Consider the following 19880-nt stretch of genomic DNA (forward strand, 5'->3'; position numbering starts at 1 on the left):
TTTTAGATATCATCCCTTCATATCCAATTCCTTAATTTTATTTTTTTAAATTTTTTTTAAAGCAATCGGGGTTAAGTAACTTGCTCAAGGTGACACGGCCAGGTGTTTCTGGGTGGGTGCTGAGTGTCTGAGCCCGGGATTCGATCCCCAGGTCATCCCGACACTGGAGCCGGCGCTCTTCCTCGCTGAGCCACCCGGCCGCCCCTATATTTTATTTTTTAGATATCATCCCTTCATATCCAACTCACACCCGCGCCCTCTGTCTATACACACTCCTTCTAGCTATCGTAATAATGAAAAAGTCCTTATGCATTACAAGTATCATCTTGCCAGGTAGGAGTGTCAGCAGTGTGACTTTACTAAGTCCCTTATGATTTCACTTTCCTTTTTACCTTTCTATGCTTCTCTTGAGTCTTGTATTTGAAAGTAAAATTTTCTATTCAACTCTGGTCTTTTCATCAAGAATGATGGAAAGTCCTCTATTTCACTGAATTTCCATTTTTCTCCACGAAGGATGATTCTCACTTTTGCTGGTTAGGTGATTCTTGGTTGTAATCTTAGCTTCTTTGTCCTCTAGAATATCACATTCCAAGTCCTCCAGTCCTTTAATGTAGAAGTTACTAAATCTTGTGTTATCCTGACTGTGGCTCCATAATACTTGAACTGTTTCTTTCTTGCTTCTTGCAATATTTTTTCCTTGACCTGGGAGCTCTGGAATTTGGGTATCACCTTCCTGGTGGGTTTTCATTTTGGGATCTCTTTTAGGAGGTGATCCCTGGATTCTTTCCATTTCTGTTTTACCCTCTAGTTCTAGAACACACTTATACAACATATTGCTAGTGGGCTATATGTTATGCAGGACTGTTCTAGAAAATCAGGGCAGTTTTCCTTGAAAATTTCTTAAAAGATGATGTCAAAGGACTTTTTCTGATCAGGCTTTCAGATATTCCAGTAATTTTCACATTATCTCTCCTCGATCTATTTTCTGGGTCAATTTTTCCCCAATGAGACATTTTGCATTGTCTTCTATTTTTTCATTCTTTTGGTTTTGTTTTATTGTTTCTTGATTTCTCATAAAGTCATTGGCTTCTATTTGTTCAATTATGATTTTTATGGAATTATTTTCCTCAGTGAGCTTTTTTATCTCCTTTTTCCATTTGGACAATTCTACTTTTTAAGGAGTTCTTTTCTTCAGTGAATTTTTGTGTTTCTTTTTCCATTTGTCCAGTTCTGCTTTTTAAGGCATTCTTCTCCTCATTGGCTATTCTTACTTCTTGTACTATTTGACCTAGTCTGCTTTTTAAGGTGTTATTTTCTTCAGTATTTTTTTGTGTCTCCTTTATCAAGCTGTTGACTTGTTTTTTTAAAATTATTTTCTTGCATCATTTTTCTTCCCAATTTTTCCTCTACCTCTCTTACTTGATTTTCAAAATCATTTTTGAGCCCTTTCATGGTCTGAGACCAATTCATATTTTTCTAGGAGATTTTGGATGTAGGACCTTTGACTTCATTATCTTCTTCTGAGTGCATGTTTTGATCTTCCTTGTCATTGTAGTAACTTTGTATGGTCAGAATTTTTTCTTATGTTTGCTCACTTTCCCTTTTCTATTTCCCATTTCCATTTCTTGACTTTTCACTCTTTGTTAAAGTGGGACTCTGCTTCCAGGATGGAGAGCACACTGTCCCAAGCTTCAGGGGGTTTGTGCAGCTATTTTTAGAGATACTTCTAGGGACCTGTAAGTTTTCAGTTCTTCCAAGATGTGTTCACTGCTATTCTGGTGTGTGCTCTGGTCTTTGAGAGACCACAAGCACTCTTTTCTGCCCTCGAACTGTGAAGAGGTTCCCCACTCCACTGAGACTGAAAATTCTGGTGTGCTAGAGCTCCTCCTTGCCCTAGGACTGTGACCCAGATCTGAATATGGGCAAAGCAACTGAGTCCTGCCTCAGTGTTAGCAAAGAGACTGCTGCTGTCTCCTAAACCAGTTGTTTGATCCCCTTATTTTCTATGGACTGAGAGTTCTGGCAGTAGCTGCTGCCACTGCTGATCCAGTGACCCTCAAAGCCTGCTTCTAGTTTGCTGGGGCTGAATCTGTGCTGCCAAGACCTGTGCTGGATTGTGCTCCATTCTCACCCCAGTGAAACAGACCTTTCCTGCTGACCTTCTAAGTTGTCTTTGGCTGGAAAATTATTTCACCTTATCCTTTTGTGGGTTGTACTGCTCCAGGAATTGTTTTATGGCATTACTTAAAGGTGTTCAGAGGGGTTTGGGGGAGAACTCAGGTGAGTTGCTGCCTTTTCTCCACCATCTTGGCTCACCCCCATTTGGGGTTTTCTTGTCAAAGACACTGGAAGGGTTTGCCATTTCCTTCTTCAGCTCATTTTACAGATGAGAAAACTGAGGCAAACAGGGTGAAGTGACTTGACCAGGATCATACAGCTAATAAGTGTCTGAGACTGGATTTGAAGTCATGAAGATGAGTCTTCCTGATTCTAAGCCCAGTGCTCTATCCACTGTGCCACCTGGCTGCATAGTTTTAAAGTAGATATTATATTTTCCCCTGTACCAAAACTGCCCTGTTTGTCTGTGTCTCCTTTTGAATGTCCTTCTATTAATATATATTATATATAATGTACTCATATTTATTATTTATTTTAATACATATTTATTATATATAAATGTTCATTTATTTTTTTTCTTCTATTTTTTTGCATTAGTATGTTATTTCCCTGCCACTCTGCCTTACAATTTTCTAACCTCAATCCCCAACACCCCCACCCCAACACACAGACATATACACATATACACACATACATGCACATACACAACCTTGTAAAAAAAAAGTATACTTAAGCAAAACAAATTCACACACTAGCCATATATGTACTGTTCTGTACTCCTAATCCATCCCCCTTTTGCCAATTTACCTGGGAATTTACAATCTACTGGGTTTAGTCCTTTAAGAGACAATTTCTGAATAATGAAGATTCTATCTGGATGTTTCTCCACCTAAAGTTACCAGTAATTTGGCAAACATCTTCCTTTTCTACTCAGTTCAATGTATTAGATTTTGGGCAATAGTTCATTTCTATCTTGCTTATTGGGAGAATTTGAGTTTGAATTATTTGTCAGTTTCTTTTTTTTTTCCTTTTTGGAGGGCAACTGGGGTTGAGTGACTTGCCCAGGGTCACATGGCTAGTTTTTGTATTAAGTGTCTGAGGCTGGATTTGAACTCAGGTCCTCCTGACTCCAAGGTCGGTGCTCTATTCACTATGCCACCTAGGTGCCCCTATTTGTCAGCTTCTAACTTCTTTAGAGGATCTGCTTTACAACTTTTGTTTCTCCATTCATTTCACATGCTTCTTCTTTCACTGATCTCTTCTTAATATTGTAGTACCTTATAATCATATATGCAACCCTCCCCTCTTAAAATAAGGGTAAGTAATGATACAATTAGGTAAATAATGAGTAGTTTTATTTGTCTTTTATGAGCTGGAAAAGCTATATGTGCAAAGCAATAATAGAATCCCAGAAAATCCAGTGCCACTCCAGGCCCATTCAAACCTGAAAAAGATGGCCCTCTCCAACAAATTTGGAATCCTGTGACTGCTTGGAGTCCCACCCCTAATGAGGAAGAGGTCACTTGGTAGGGAATTTCTTCCCTAATGAGTAAGGTATCAGTCTAAGTCTGGTAATTGCTACTTTTTTTGTCTAATTGTTAAAGATTCTATATTTCCAGAGGCCAGATTTCTAGTGTCTCACAATGTTTTGGGCATTAGCATAACTTCCCACTTAAATAAATGAACAAATGAATGCATCAAGAAACGTTTATTAAATTTTTACTACATGGCAAGCACTGTGCTAAGAGCTGCAGACACCAGTATAATCAAACAAAATAGTCTCTGCCCTCAAGATGCTTATATTCTAATAGGAGAAAACAAAACATCTAGGAACAAAATGGAAAAGTAGAGTTGGGGTTACCATGGAGTTTTATAGCACCGGCATGGAATGGAAATGGCCTTCAGGAAGAGGTGTGGAGGACCTGAGACCAGGCAAGGTAATGTTCACCAATCAGAGCCCAATCACAGTAATAATTTCTGGCCTGGGGCAAGGGCAGAGCCCAGGCAGCATGACCTGAAGAGATGACCAGAGAATTCCTCTTGGTCTTCAATGTAAGCAGGCATTTAACAGTATTTGATGTATGACAATGACTTTAGGTTTTGGAGGCTATGGCTCGTTTCTTTGTAACATGTCTTTCAACTTCGAGGAAAGTGAAAGGAAGTAGGAAAAAGTAAATTTCTTTACTTCTAGGAAAGATCTGTAGCAGATAAGATCCTAGTTTTAATCCTGTATCTGGCACACTTACTAGCAATATGGGCACATCATGAGGAAATTATCTAAATTCTCTGAGCTTCCCTTTTCTCATCTATAAAATGGATAAAGAACAATGCTAGTAGTACCTGTCTCAAAGAGCTGATGTGATGGTCAAGTGAAATAATAGAAAGCACTTTGAAAACCTTGAAGCCTAGATAAAGAAAAGTAAGCTATATATACAGGGTAGTACAAAAGACTTAGAGCAGTTTTCAGCTATTAAAATTAATAGATTTCAAGGTACACTTAAACTATTGAGACACCTTGTACATATATGCCTCCTCCCTAAATTTTCCCTCTTTTACTCTTAGCCAATTGAAGCAGTTGGGGCAGCTAGATGGCACCCTAGTGAATAGAAAGAAGCCTGGAGTCAGGAAGACTCATCTTCATGAATTCAAATCTGACTTAAGACAATTACTAGCTGTATAACCCTGGGCAAGTCACTTAATCCATTTGCCTCAGTTTTCTCATCTGTAAAATTAACTAGAGAAAGAAATGGCAAACCACTCCAATACCCTTTCCAAGAAAACCCTAAATGGGGTCATGAAGAGGCAGACATGACTGAAATTACTGACCTGCAACAATTGAAGAAGCCATAGATTGATACAGGCTAATTTAGAGTAAAATAATGCTTTAATGAATTACCTCTAGGTTTATAGCTTTTTAAAAAATGTAATAGGGCAGCTAGGAGGCACAGTGAATAGAGCGCTGGTCCTGGAGTCAGGAGGATCTGAGTTAAAATCTGGCCTCAGATACTTGACACACTTACTAGCCGTGTGACTTTGGGCAAGTCATTTAGCCCCAATTGCCCTCCAATAAGCAAAAAAAAAAAAAAAAAAGAATGTAATAGGTTTAAGAAAAAGTAAAATGAAAAAATGGTATCTACTTTGTTGTATATTAAGATTAGCTTTCTTTTACATGGCATTTTACGGTTACAAACACTATAGATATTATCACATTTGAGTCTCACAATAACCTTGTGAAATAGGCAACAATACCCTTTAAGGTGGAAGTTTTACAAAGTGCTTTCCCCACAACAGTTCCCATGGTTGGGTAGTTAAATGTAATTGGACCTATGTGAGAGACAAGAAATTGAGACACTTTGAGGGTTTGTCTAAAGTCTCATATAAGAGTTAGTAAATGACAGGGTCAGGCATCTAGATGTTCTGACCCTAAGACTATTGCCTTAGAGGTATTAAACTTGTAGCATTGATACACTTATTAGCCATGAGACTTTAGGCAAGTCACTTAACCCCAATTGCCCTCCAAAAAGCAAAAACAAACCCCTTGTAGTAGCCAGATTAAAATATCATTGGCAAATATTTAACAAAAAAATATAATACAACTTGGATAATACGCAGTAGCTAATCTTAATTTGTGGTTTTTCAAGTCAATATGCATCTGCAGGGATGTTTCTATTTGTTGCTGTTGAATCGTTTTGTGTCTGACTCTTCTGTGACTCCATTTTTGAGGTTTTCTTGGCAAAGAAGCAGTCTGCCATTCTTTTCTCCAGCTCATTTTATAGGTGAGGAACTGAAGTAAACAAGATTAAGTGATTTACCCCTGGTCACACATTGAAGTAAGTATCTTATTCTGTATTTGAACTCATGAAGATGAGTCTTCCTGATTCCAAACCCAGTGCTCCATCCACTGATTCACCTGGTAGTTCCTTTTCTACTTGAGTTTGATTCTATTGACTTGATACAAATAAATCTTGACTTACTGGGTTCTGTTTTGGGGGCCTGATGTAGGTTTGCCTTTTACCACATCCCATTTCCCTCGGCTCCATCTTTCCAATCTTCTTACACCTTGCTCACTCCCACATACTCTGTTCCAGTGAGACTGGCCTCCTTTACTGCTCCTTGCTCAAGATATCCCATCTCCAGATTCTGGACGTTTTCACTAGTGTCGCCCATGCCTAGAATTGTCTCCCTTGTTCGTCTCTGCCTTTTGACTTCCTTCAAGTACCAACCTTCTACAAGAAGCTTTTCCCGAGCCCCATAATTCTAATGTCTTCCCTTCATTGATTATCCTGTATATATTTTGTTTGAACACACTTGTTTGCCTGTTGTTTCCCCCATTAGACCGTGAGCTTCCTGAGAGCAGGAACTGTATTTAGCCTTTCTTTGTATCTCCAGCACTTAGCACAGTACAGCACAGTACCTGGCACATAGTCAGTACTTAAAAAGTGATTATTGACTGATTGACTTCTCTTTATGACTGACACATATTAATTCTAGTCTATTCCATTCCTGGTCCTTCCATACTTTGTCTTTTCCTTTCTCAAAATGCAAAATACAAAGCTTGTACCTTCCCTTTAACTAGGACAGGTATCAAATGAAATCAGAAAGACTTAAGTTTCATGGAGCAGGAAACTGTATTATTTTTTAATTTTCCCTATAGCACCTTGCACTTAGAGTTTGATGCACTACATCAAACATAACAGCTCAGAGCTCATAATACTTCTCATAACAATGAAAAAATTATTCTAATTTTCTTTGAGACATTTCAAAAAGAGTAGAAAAATTGATAGCATTAATAATCATAGTTCTTGCTAAATTTTAAATAAAATTGAATTATTTGATTTTTTTGACACAAACTTTCTTCTGTTCAACTTTTATACCCTCATTTCATTGAAAAATTGGCCTGCTGGTTTTCAAATTTGGTACTTTAATGTGTTATGTACAAAAAGTTATGGGCATAAACAGCACATATATCAACATTTTATGAGAACTGCTGGATATTTCTGGCAAAATAGGCCACAGTAGTCTTATGGAATTTTAAGAGCAAAGAGCGTGGTAACACTGCTCTCTCTACATTCATGTGGAACCTTTTCCTTCCTTTCTAATAGGTCAGATTTTCCATCATTTATCTAAGCAGATTGCTAAGAATTTTGGAGCATTCTAAGTCTGGCTTTAATCCCTCATGTGGTTATGACTACATAATTCATCTACATAGCACATTATTGAAGTATTTTAGGGAAATTTTAAGGGGTTGACTAGGAGAAACTAGTCAATTTGATGAGGTTTAAAGAATGAAGCTACTGTATTAAGACTTTAAAATGTCTCCTTGATAGTTCTAAAATTCCTTGTTGATTTATTGAGTCCTGGTCTTTCATTGTAATTTTTAAAACTGGCTCAGCCTATTGTTTGTTTTAGATCTTCTTTTGTACTGGAGCTATGTAAAGGGACAAATGGGTCTTCCACAGGGATCCAGAGAGAATAGAAAGCAGACCAGAGATCAGCAACCTAAGAGGGCTTTCTGGTCTCTGGAAATTGAAGTCTGTACATAGGCACAGCTTCTACCAGAGACCAATACTGCCCCCAGCCCCTGAGATGGCAGGGGTAAAGAGGTCACAGTGGCTGAGCCTCGTGACCTCAAGACATGTCAGTAAGTAGTCAACAGCAGAGATGGAGCATCATGAATTCCTGCATTACTGGATCAAGCCATGGAGAGGCAGTGACAGAATGATCAAAGTATTGTTGTGTTTGTCCTTTATTTTTGAAGAGAACCATGGCTTCAGGGAAATGAGATGATTTTGATTTGAGTGAGGGAGGGCTGTGCAAGATCATCAGACTCACTTTCTCCTCCAGAGCCATCTGGATCCAGTGACCAGATATTCATCAGGATGACTGGAGATGACTGAGGGTGCAATGGGAGACCCTGGTCCTTTTAGGCTAAGGTCTTTTCAGGTACTCTCTTACAGTGAGGTAACACCCATTCAATGAGCATGCCTCTTTAAAAAGTGAGTCAAGGGATAGCCCCTTTAATTAGAAAAAAAGGATAAATATGTATCAAGCTGGGAGGTGAAGACCTTAAGGTTGCTGTTCCAAAGAGAAGCAGTTATCATTGACATTCGGTTGAAGACAGGAGGGCCCAAAATATACCCATTAAGTAGAGCTTGGGCCTATTGTGGTCCAATCTGTGAGCTTTAGAGTGAACTGGGTTTAAGGGTTTTAGGAAGAAAGAAAGAAAGAAAGAAAGAAAGAAAGAAAGAAAGAAAGAAAGAAAGAAAGAAAGAAAGAAAGAAAGAAAGAAAGAAAGAAAGGAAGGAAGGAAGGAAGGAAGGAAGGAAGGAAGGAAGGAAGGAAGAAAGAAAGGAAGGAAGGAAGGAGAGAAGGAGGGAAGGAAGGAGGGAAGGAAGAAAAGGAGGGAAGGAAGGAAGGAAGGAGGGAAAGAAGGAAGGAGGGAAGGAAGACCAAGTTAAGTGGGCAACTTCTGGACATCAAAATTTACCTTCCTTTGGAGAGGAGGAGAGGGAGAAGGAGAGGGAGAGGATGAGCAGAAATTATGCATCCTCAGCAGGAGAGACATTTTAGACACATGGAATTCCTGTATCCCTCCTTTTAGAGAGAAGTAGAACCATTACTACCATCAATTATTTGGACTGTGTTGATTTGATAGGTGTGGGGTTGACTTCCAATCAAACCTTTATCACTTTTGGGGGAAGTCTCAGCTCATAAGGAAATCCTATGTGTATTAAAGACTGTTTAAGGCCTTGGGGGGAAGGTGGTGTTGAGGTATAGGGTTTAGGGTGCTCAAGACCCCAAAATACCAACATTCAGGGTCCTGCTGAATGAATTCGACTCAAGTCTTCTCTCAGCCAAAGTAAAACAAAGTTTATTAAAGATTCGCCATAATGGATCGACTCTTAAGTAGCCTGAGGAAATGTGAAGCTTGTATTGACAAGCGGGCCAGAATAATCTGACACAGAATGAGTCTGTGCTAGATTGAATTCTCAGCCCAATCATAGAGGCAAGATGGATCTTAAATACAGAAAGAGTGTGGGAGGATTTAGGGGTGGTGTAGAGAAGGAGTTTGGGGAGGGTCTTGAGGAGGAATCTAAGGAGGATCTTGAGGGGACAGAAGTCAGACATCAGTAATGAGATTATGGGTGGGAAATAGCTGATGATGAAGGACAATGGAAGGCTAGGCTAATTTAAGGGTAACAGATTTGGATATAGATATTTTGATAGAATCAAGGGTGGGAAGAAGCTGGACTATGGAGGACTAGGCTAGGTTAAGAGTAACAGAGATTTAGGCCTAGAATAATGAAAGGTTTAAGGCCTCAGGCAAATGCCTCATCAAGTGGAAAGATTCAATCAGAGTTCAAGGGGTTTCCCAGAGCCTATACCCCATCAGTGGGACTCACTTGAAGGTACGAAGTTGAATAACTAACAATTTCAAATCATTTTTCTTAGTGCATTGGAAAGGTCCAATTGATCGGAAAATCCCTTGGGGTAGGGTGGAAGCTGGGGTTCACCTGAGAGGGAAAGAAAATTATATAGCTGCTCAGGGGCTGTGACTTTTGCTTTTTGCATTCTTTCTGTGGGTTGAATTGAAGGCTATCCTATGTCTTGACATTGTAAACTCAATGGTTCTAGAGGAGCTGGGGCCCTTCAACCTAGACATAATCTATATTCTGAATTTCTCAGAGAAACTTGATTGGCGTTAAAATGAGCCCAAGATAGGATTTTATGAAAATCCCCTAAAATCAAACCTGATCCATGCAAGTCCAGAGTGTTGGGTTCTAGGCCTTACCCATGGGTTATACAATAGTCTGGTTTTATAGATTCCTGTATCAAGGCTTTTTATGCCATGAGCAGAGTATGTCCCTATATATCCTAATGTTACAAAGATGTCTTGCATGTCAGTGTCATTAGTCAATGGGGAAATCCAATGGATTGGAACAAATTCATCTTTTCCACACTACCAGAAAACAATCCCAAGTGATGGCCAATTGATGGTAGCTTATTAAATATGATCTTTGTGTATGAAACATTTAGCATTGTGCCTGACACATAATAGACACTTAACAAATGTTCATTGATCAATTGGTTGAAAGGGACATTATAGATCATATCAAATCAACTTTTTCTGAAAACATATAGTAAATAAATTTCTGAGAATGACTAGTAACCTAATTTCTCTGGAAAACAATTGTGCAAAGGGTCATAATATGAAATAAATTTGGAAAGGTAGATTGGTACTATATTGGTAAAGTCTTTAATGACAAGCTGATGAGGTATGGGTTCTGGGAGCCCCCTTGAGCTCTCCTTGAGTACAGGCTCTGGGAACCCCCCTTGGACTCTTGATTAAATGATCCCATTTGATGAGGCATTTTCATGAGGCAATAAGCCTTACATTGTGGCTGAGCCCAAGCCTCTGTTACTAGACTTCCCACCTATCAAAATATCAATCCATCCTTGAACTGGCCTAGCCCACCATTGTCTGTAGCCTCCAGCTACCTCCCACCCTTAATCACTCATTGACCTCATTAACTCCTCCTGAAGACCCTCCCCAAACTCCTCCTCTAGACCACTCCTAGATTCCTTCCACAACCTTCTGTATATAAGACCCCAACTCACACCATGTGGTGTAAGAGCACCATAGAATGCCATAGAATGGTGAGAATGCCATAGAATAGTGAGAGGGCCATAGAATGACCTAGCACAGATTTATTTTGTGTCTAATACAAGCAAACTTTTAATAAATTTTACTTTTCTTTGGCTGAGAGAAGACTTGAGTCAAATTCATTGGGCAGGACCTGGCATGTTGGTATTTTGGGGTCTCCAGAGCAACCCTAACCCTCTTAGTGGGTAACCTCTTCAAAGCCATGGAGTTTTTGTTTTATCTAGTAAGCAAAGGAGAGCCATTGAAGGTATTTAAGTTGGGAGAGATTGTGATTATTTTTGCATATTTTGGCATGAAGATGAAGGATAGATTGGAGAGGGAAGAGAAGAGTCAAAAGAAGGTGTATTTTTTTAAATTAACAGCACAAAGTTGGTAATGATACAATCTGTGTTCTCTGAAATAAGCTTCTCTTTGATATATGATCTTCCAGTCTTCTTGGTGATTAAAGATGGAAATCATAGACTAGGACTTCTTTTTAAGTTACTAGATAATTCCTTTAACCCTATCTATATTTCACATATAGACATACATATACATGCATATACACATACACACATATATTTTTACATGTATATACACACACAAATTTCTTGAACAAGAGTAGCTAAGTAGTGTGTTGAATAGGGTGCTGGGCTTAGAATCAGGAAGACTCATCTTAAGGAGATCCTGTGAGTATTAAAGACTGTTTAAGGCTTTGGGGGGAAAGTGGGATCGAATGCAGTTGTTCATCTTTCATTTTATTTAAAAATTTTTTTAAAAATTTATTTATTTTTAGTTTTCAACATTCACTTCCACAAGATTTTGAGTTACAATTTTTTCTCTCTCCATCTTTCCCCTACCCCCACCCCAAAATAACAAGCCTACTATTCCCCCAATCTGTTCACTCATATCTTCCCCCATCTCCCCCCCTAATTTTCTAGTAGGGCAAGATGGTTTTCTATAGCCTAGAATCTATATATCTTGTTTCCCAGTTGCATATAAAAATTTTTTTAAACATTTGTTTTTAAAAATTTGAGTTCCAGATTTTTTCCACTTCTTCCCTCTTCACCCACTCCCACTGGGGATAAGCAATTGAATACAGATTGTATATGTGTAGTTAGCCATATCATTTCCATAGTAGTTATATTGTGAATGACTAACTATATGTCCTTCCATCCCATCCCACCCCCCACTTAATCTATTTTCTCTTTTGACCCTATCCCTTTTCAAAAATGTTTGCTTCTAACTATTCTCTCCCCCAATCTGCCCTCTCTTCTATCCACCCCCCCCCACTCTTATCACCTACCCTCCTATTTTCCTGTAAGGTAAGATACCCTATTGAGTGTATATGTTATTCCCTTCTTAAGCCAAATTCAATGAGAATCAGGTTGTCCCATTCTCTTTCACCTTCTTGTTCTTCCCCTCCATTGTAACAGTTTTCTCTTGCCTCTTTTATAGGAGATAATTTACCCTAATGTATCTCCTCCTTTCTCCTTCTCCCAATAAATTTCTCTCACCTCTTAATTTTATTTTTTAGATATCATCCCTTCATATTCAACTCATCCTGTGCTCTCTGTCTATGTATACATTAACATACAAATGCCCACACTCACATATATATTTGTGTATACATACATCCTCCTATACATACATATATATATATATATATATATATATATATATATATATATATTCCCTTCAACTATCTTCATACTGAGAAAAGTTTTATGAGTTACAATTATCACTTTTCCATGTAGGAATGCAAATAGTTCAACTTTAATAAGTTCCTTATGATTTCTTTTTCCTGTTTACCTTCTCATGCTTCTCTTGCTTCTTGTATTTGAAAGTCAAGTTTTCTGTTCAGCTCAGGCTTTTCTATCAAGAATGCTTGAAAGTCCTCTATTTCATCGAATAACTATATTTTCCCCTGTAGTATTATACTCAATTTTGCTGGATAGGTGATTCTTGGTTTTAGTCCTAGCTGCTTTGACCTCCAGAATATCATATTCCAAGCCCTTTGATCCTTAATGTGGAAGCTGCTAGGTCTTGTGTTATCCTGATTGTGTTTCCACAATACTCAAATTGTTTCTTCCTGACTGCTTGCAATAATTTCTCCTTGACCTGGGAACTCTGGAATTTCATTATAATGTTCCTAGGAGTTTTCTTTTTGGGATCTTTTTCAAGAGGTGATCTGTGAATTCTTTCAATTTCTATTTTGCCCTCTGGTTACAGAATATCAGGGCAATTTTGTTTGATAATTTCTTGCAAGATGGTGTCTAGGCTCTTTTTTTTTGATCATGGCTTTCAGGTAGTCCAATAATTTTTAAATTTTTTCTCCAGGATCTATTTTCTAGGTCAGTGGTTTTTCCAGTGAGATATTTCACATTGCCTTCTATTTTTTCATTTGTTTGGATCTGTTTTATAGTATCTTGATTTCTCATAAAGTCATTAGCTTCCAATTGCTCCAATCTTATTTTGAAGGAGTTATTCTCTTCAGTGACTTTTTGAAATTCCTTTTCCATCTGGCAAATTCAGCTTTTTAAAGCATTCTTCTCTTTGGGCTTTTTTGGGCCTCTTTTGCCATTTGAGTTAGTCTATTTTTTAAGGTGTTATTTTCTTCAGTGTATTTTTGGGTCTCCTTTAGCAAGCTGTTGATTCACTTTTCATGATTTTCTTGCATCATTCTCATTTCTTTTCCCAATTTCTTCCACTTCTCTTACTTGATTTTCAAAATCCTTCTTGAGCTCCTCCATGGCCTGTAACCAACTCATATTTTTCTTTGATGCAGGGGTTCTGACTGCAATGTCTTCCTCCCACTCCATGCCTTGATCATTTTTGTCCCCCAAAAGGATTCTATCGTCTGTTTGTGCTCCTGTTGCTTGCTCATATTGGTAGCCAATTACTTGATTTTTGAGCTCTCTGCCATGTAACTCTGCTTCCAGAATGGAGAGAGCTATGTCCCAAATTGCTGGGGCATTTGCAGCTGCTGGAGCTATTAGATGGGTGCCCTCTCTACAGCCCCCACAGGCTCCAGCTCACTGGTCACACCCCAGGACCACCACCCAAGACCCCAATCCGGATCCAAGTAGGTCAAAGCAAGACCAATTAGCCTCTGAATGGTCACTTGGTCCCCCTAAAATCTGCAGGCAGGAGCTCCAGAAGCAGCCATGTGGTAGCGGCTGCAGCCACTGTGCCTCCTCTGCTTCTAGCTCAGGGGGTAGCAGCCAGACTACACTCTTCTATCCTCCCCTGGACCAACCAAGTTCCACACTGACCTTTTACTTTGTCTTTGGCATTTATGGATTCAGAAGTCTGGAAACTGCTACAGCTGCTGGTGATTTACTCTCTGCTCTGCTCTGAAGTCTGCTCTAGCTGCTGTATTTTGGGGCAGCCCTGGGGCTAAAACCCCAGCTCAGGTAGGACTGCCCTCAGCTCTAGGTGTGCTGCGATGGACCCTTCCTGCCAGCCTGCCAGCCTTCCTTCAACAGGAGATTTGTCTCTCTCTCTGTCACTGTGTAGGTTCTGTAGCTCTAAAGTTTGTTTAGAGTAATTTTTCACATGTAATTGGGGGAGGTGGAAGCCGGAGCTGTGCGGAAGTCCTGTTTCTATTCCACCATCTTGGCTCTGCCCTCCCCATCCTTCATTTTAGAAGAAGACCAATAACATTATGACTTGCTCATTAATTGGATTTAAGTGAGGCAGGATTGCACAAAGTCATCAGCTTCATTCTCTTCTATACTCATCACAGTCCAGTGGCAGGAAAAAAGTCAAGATGATTGATGATGGCCTGGGATGCAGTGAATGACCTTGGCTTCTCTGATCCCTTACCAAGTTCTAAGCACTCCACAGCGCCTTCTTTAGGTACCTTCATGGCTATTATAACAAATTGTTCTCATCCACCTATTCTGGTGGGGGCAGTCTTCATGTGCTTAGGGTAGACATCCCCCTAACTCACTCTCAGGTTTGAGGCCTATTGGTTACCCTCAACCTGGTGTAGGTCATTGGCTGAGATGGTTTTACTGTGGTGTGACTGCTGTGTATGCTTCATGGAGGCATAGGAGAGAGCTGAGTGAAGGTGGACACTGGAGGTGGATGAGCAGTACTAAAAAGGGTGTGGCAAGTCCTTTCATCTGAGATGCTAATCCTCTCTGAACACCTACCGTGTTTCCCCGATAATAAGACACTGTCTTATTATTTTTTTGGACAGAAAAACACCAGAGGGATTATTTTCAGGGGAGGGCTTATTTTAATGAACATTGACAGCAATTTTAAAAAACAGGTAAATGTGAACAAAAAAATATACCTTTATTCAGTAATGAATTCAATAAAGAACAGGATGACGCGCTCACTGCTGCAGCTCTGATTGGATGCAGCTCGGAGTGCGGCGTGCGTTTCACGGGGGGAGGGGGACGGTGCATACAGAGGGTTCCGTAATGTAGTGTGTAGCGCAGGGGATCACCTTCACTACAGTAGCAATCTCAATAGGGCTTATTTTCGGGGGAGGGCTTATTTTAGAGGAATCTTACACAGTAAGGGGAGGGCTTATTTTCGGGATAGGTCTTATTATCGGGGGAAACACGGTATACATTCTAATCAGAGGCAGTGGTGGAGGGGCGAAAAGGAATTCCTAGGCTAAACCTTGAGGTTCAGGGATCAGGGATGAGAACTAATATCAGAATGTTAGTGATGGAGTGATAGAGGGGTCCTGGGTAAATGGAGGAATTCTTAGACAAGGTCTTCTGGATCAGAGGAATAGTTCTGGGACAACATTGAGTTTCTGGATCAACAGTCAACCAAGAACCAGAGCCAAGAATCACCAGGTCATGATTTGAAAGAATACATATGAACCTTGCTCTTATCTGGTATTGTGAGTTGAGTGGACAGGGTAGGTCCATGGAAAAGCTATCAACTTCCTGAGAGAGCTCCAGAGGTTTCTTCCCCCATACATTAGTGCTTCAACTTCAGGAAACAGTGTAAGACAGGAGGAATGTATAGCACCTGGGATAGGTTGGGCTAACTGGAATGGTGGATTGCTCGATTCTCTAGCAACTTAAAGAATTTTCCCCTGCTGAGAGGAGGATAATACTAAGATAATATTATGTCTGGAAGACTACAGAGTTTTTTGGAGGAAAGGGGGCTAAATGGAAGTAAAAAAAAAACCTCGTCTTGGATTAATTATGAACTTATGTGCCAGGCCTTGTATTTTTTTTTTTTTGTCTAGTTAAATCAGGCCTTTCTATATTTGATTTATTGTTTACCTAAGTGCTTTCATGGCTGCTGAGGGACCTTTACCTTTCCTGCACAGATTTAGAAACAAGCAAAATTCTAATGTTCTGAGGGAAAACTCTGGGTGGGATTAAGAATCAAAGAGTAGGGGTGGCTAGGTGGCACAGTGAATAGAGCACTGGCCCTGTAATCAGGAGGACCAGAGTTCAAGGCCAGCCTCAGACACTTAACACAAAAACTAGCCATGTGACCTTGGGCAAGTCACTTAACCCCAATTGCCCTGCCCCCCCCCTCCAAAAAGGAAAAAAAAAAGAATCAAAGTATGCTTTATGTGAGAAGTAACCAGAAATGAACCTGGTCTATTGCAAACCTATAGTTTTGATTCTGGACAATATATTAAACTTTTAGACTCGAATATTATCTTATTCCATAGCAGTCATGACTAGATGTGATAATGTGCAGAATCTGCAAAACGAATATTTAAAATTAAGGGGAAATAAGAGCTATCTTAAATTTGAATGGACTGTTTTAGTTGGGAGTGGATTTACCTTCCCTGAAGGTCTTCAAGCAAAGACTGAATAATTTATTAGGTAGATTTTAGAGGGGACTTTTGTTTGCTTATGGATTGAACTAGGCAGCTTCTGAGATCCCTTCCAACTCTGAAATTATAAAAAGGCAAAGTGCTTTTCTTCGTTTAAAACAATTATAATAATGATAGCTGGAAAGTGTTTATGTATGCTATTTCTTTTAAGATTTTTCTATTACCTTATTCCATGGTCTTTTAGAGAGCAGAAGCTGTGTTCTTTTATGATAGATCTTTTTGTGTTAATCATAGAACCCCAGACTTAAAAAGGGGACCTCAGAGGTCATCTAGTCCAGCTCATACTTAGAACAGAAATCTTGTCTAACATTCTTGAAAAGAGACCTCACTTGAAAACCTCTACTGATGGAGACTTTGCAACCTCTGAAGACAGTTTATTCCATTTCTGAGTACCTATAATTGCTAGGAAAGTTTTTCCTTACATAGAGACTAAATATACTTCTCTGCAATGTCTCCCCTAGTTATTGCCTCTGGGGTCCTGTAAAACTGTTCTCATCATTCACACAACAGCATTTCAAATACCAGAAGACAACCATCATGGCTTCTTCACTGAGTGCTCACTTCTGTAGGCCAATGTCCTTACTTCTTTTAACCAATTTTCATAGGCCGTGTTTTGAATGCCTTTGCTCTGTTTGTCAATATCTTACCTAAACTGTGATTCCCAGAACTGAACACAATACGCCAGTTGTGGTCTAACCACAGCTGAGTGCTCTGAGACCATCACTTTCCTTGTTCTGGACACTCTACCTCTATTAATGGAATTTCAAAGCCCATTAGCTTTTTTTGGCTGCCTTGTTACACTGTTGGCTTACATTAAGTTTGCAGTTCTCTAAAACCACCTGCTTTCCCCCCAACCTAAACAGTTGTCTAGACATACCACCCTTCTCCTATATTTGGGTAATCAATTCTTTTGAACCCCAAAGTAGGACTTTACAGTCTTCCTAAATACCTTTCATCTTAAGATCACAGGTTTATAGTTGCAAGGAACCTTAAATGCTATATGATCTAACTTCCTCATTTTAGAGATGAGAAAACTAAGACCCAGGGAAGTAACCAGACTTGTATAAAGTAGGAGAGTTGGAATACGAGTCCAGAGAATTGTGCCTCTAAATCCAGTTTTCTTTCCACTTCAGTACACTGGCTCTGGTGTTGGTGTCTTCTTCTATTCTGTCGCACTCTTTATTGGTTGCAGTTGACTTTATATTTAAAAATGAAACTGAAATTTTCATTTTCACAATTCATTAAGTTTAGTTTCATTTTTTCTTAAATGACTTTACTACATTCAGTTTTTTGTCCTTTTAAAATTTCTATTCCATTTTGGGAGACTACCTCTCTCAAAACCACTCATCCTCTTCCCCAAAGTATGCCATGGCAGAGTAGTTGAAAATCATTGGCTGAGAGAGTGTGGTAATAGTCAACAGCTGAACAAGGCACACAGAGACATGGACAAATGAAATTATAAAATATTGTAGCTTGGAATGTACTTGGCTTGGTATGATTTATAAGAATAGATGTCAAAATACTGGAAACCGAAAAGACACATAACTTGTTAATCTATTATCAATGGAGGTTATTCATTACCTATTTCTGTCCACATTCGCTTTGCTAGGTCAATCTAAGGAAACTTCCTCCTCCCCCCCCCCCAATTCTTTTACTCTGCTACTGAAGGCTGGTTTCTGTCTTGGCAGATTAACATTTTGGGTGCATATTTTATGTACTTACTGGCTTAGTTCCAAGTTAGGAAAAAAAAATAAACAGTATTAATGAAAAGCAAAGTGGACCAGGCAATGTGAAATATCTCCAAAATATGTTTTTTTTTCTCCAATGTGGCTCCACATGGCGATTGCATTAACTGAGCCCAAAAGCTTATATATCACAGTGGATAAGACCATACATTATAAAATAATAGCACTAATGATGCTTCTTTCTTGATTGTCTTCTATTGGAAATGCTAAAGCCACCAACACCACACAATAACAAATGAAAACTCACTGATGTCCACAAAGTACATTCTTCTGAGAAGATATTCAAAGCTATGCCAAGAAAAACAATCAATAAAATGTGTTTGGGCTCTGACCATAGCCTAAAACTAAACCAGGTTCTGTATTTTGGGCAAGAAATTGAGTTTAAGGGTGGATACTATTAACAATATAATAAGGAACACTGAAAGGCAGAGCAAAACTATGTAATAACATGTGTTGCTAAATGGAAGTAAGAATAAAGACTATTCAAAATAAAATACCAAAAGGATACCATTGAACAATATGAGAATATGAACTCATTCTCAAGGGAAGGGAAAACAGATGAAGCAGGGCTTTTAGATAGAATGAGAAAAAGGCTTAGGATATTTTGTAGCTTGTAAGGCTGTCAATGATTATCCCCTGAAGATATTGGTATTATAGGTGGAAATGTATTTGGGGTACTTCAGCATCTAGAGGTAGGGGAATGGATTTTATGACCTTATCTCAGTCACCAGAATACATTAACTAAGGAAATATTTAATGAAATGGAGATTCATGATTTCATATACAATCTTGTTTTGGTATCTGGCTTTGTACCTGGAATGTATGCTTCCACATGACATTTTATAATATACAGAATGAATTACCTGGACATGGGATTATAGGTTTAGAGCTAGAGTCAAATCCCTTCATTTTATAAATGAAGCTCAAAGAGGTTAGTTAAATGACTAGACAAAGATTGTTGTTACTTATCCTTCGTTTTCAGAGAGGACCAATGACATGATGGGTGATGTCTTGACTTGTGCATGAATTGGATTTAAGTGAAGCAGAGCTACACAAAGTCGTCAGCCTTGCCCTCTCTTCCACAGTTATTACAGTCCAGTGGCAAGAAAAAAGTCAACATTACTGGCACTGGCCCAGGATGTACTGGATGGTCTTGGCGTCTCTGATGCCTGACCAAGCTCTAAGTTCTATTTTTTTTTTTTTTGCAGGGGGAAGGCAGGGCAATTGGGGTTAAGTGACTTGCCCAAGGTCACACGGCTAGTTTTTGTGTTGTGTCTGAGGCTGGATTTGAACTCAGGTCCTCCTAACTCCAGGGCCAGGGCTCTATTCACTGCATTACTTAGTTGCCCCCAAGCTCTGAGTTCTGCTCAGCACCTGCTTCAGCTGCCTTCCTGACTGTTGGAACAAATTGTTCACATTCGCCCATTCCACTTGGGGGAGAATTTTCACATGCTTAGGGTAGGCACACCCCTACCTAACCAAAGGGCTTGAGGCCCATTGGTTACCCTAAACCTGGTTTAGCCTGTCTGCTGAGATGGTTTACCAG

The 19880-nt window shown here is 39.3% G+C and overlaps 1 protein-coding gene across 1 annotated transcript in view; it reads left to right on the plus strand.

Moving 5' to 3' along the window:
* Nucleotides 1–19880, plus strand: part of RAB18 (RAB18, member RAS oncogene family) — a 508262-nt gene that overhangs the window by 419302 nt on the left and 69080 nt on the right. The gene's annotated exons all lie outside the window — the stretch shown is intronic.

This window comes from Petaurus breviceps, unplaced genomic scaffold (assembly GCF_028583685.1).
Source record: "Petaurus breviceps papuanus isolate PSGF00001 unplaced genomic scaffold, PetGlider_PUasm1.0 178, whole genome shotgun sequence".
Taxonomy (NCBI): domain Eukaryota; kingdom Metazoa; phylum Chordata; class Mammalia; order Diprotodontia; family Petauridae; genus Petaurus; species Petaurus breviceps.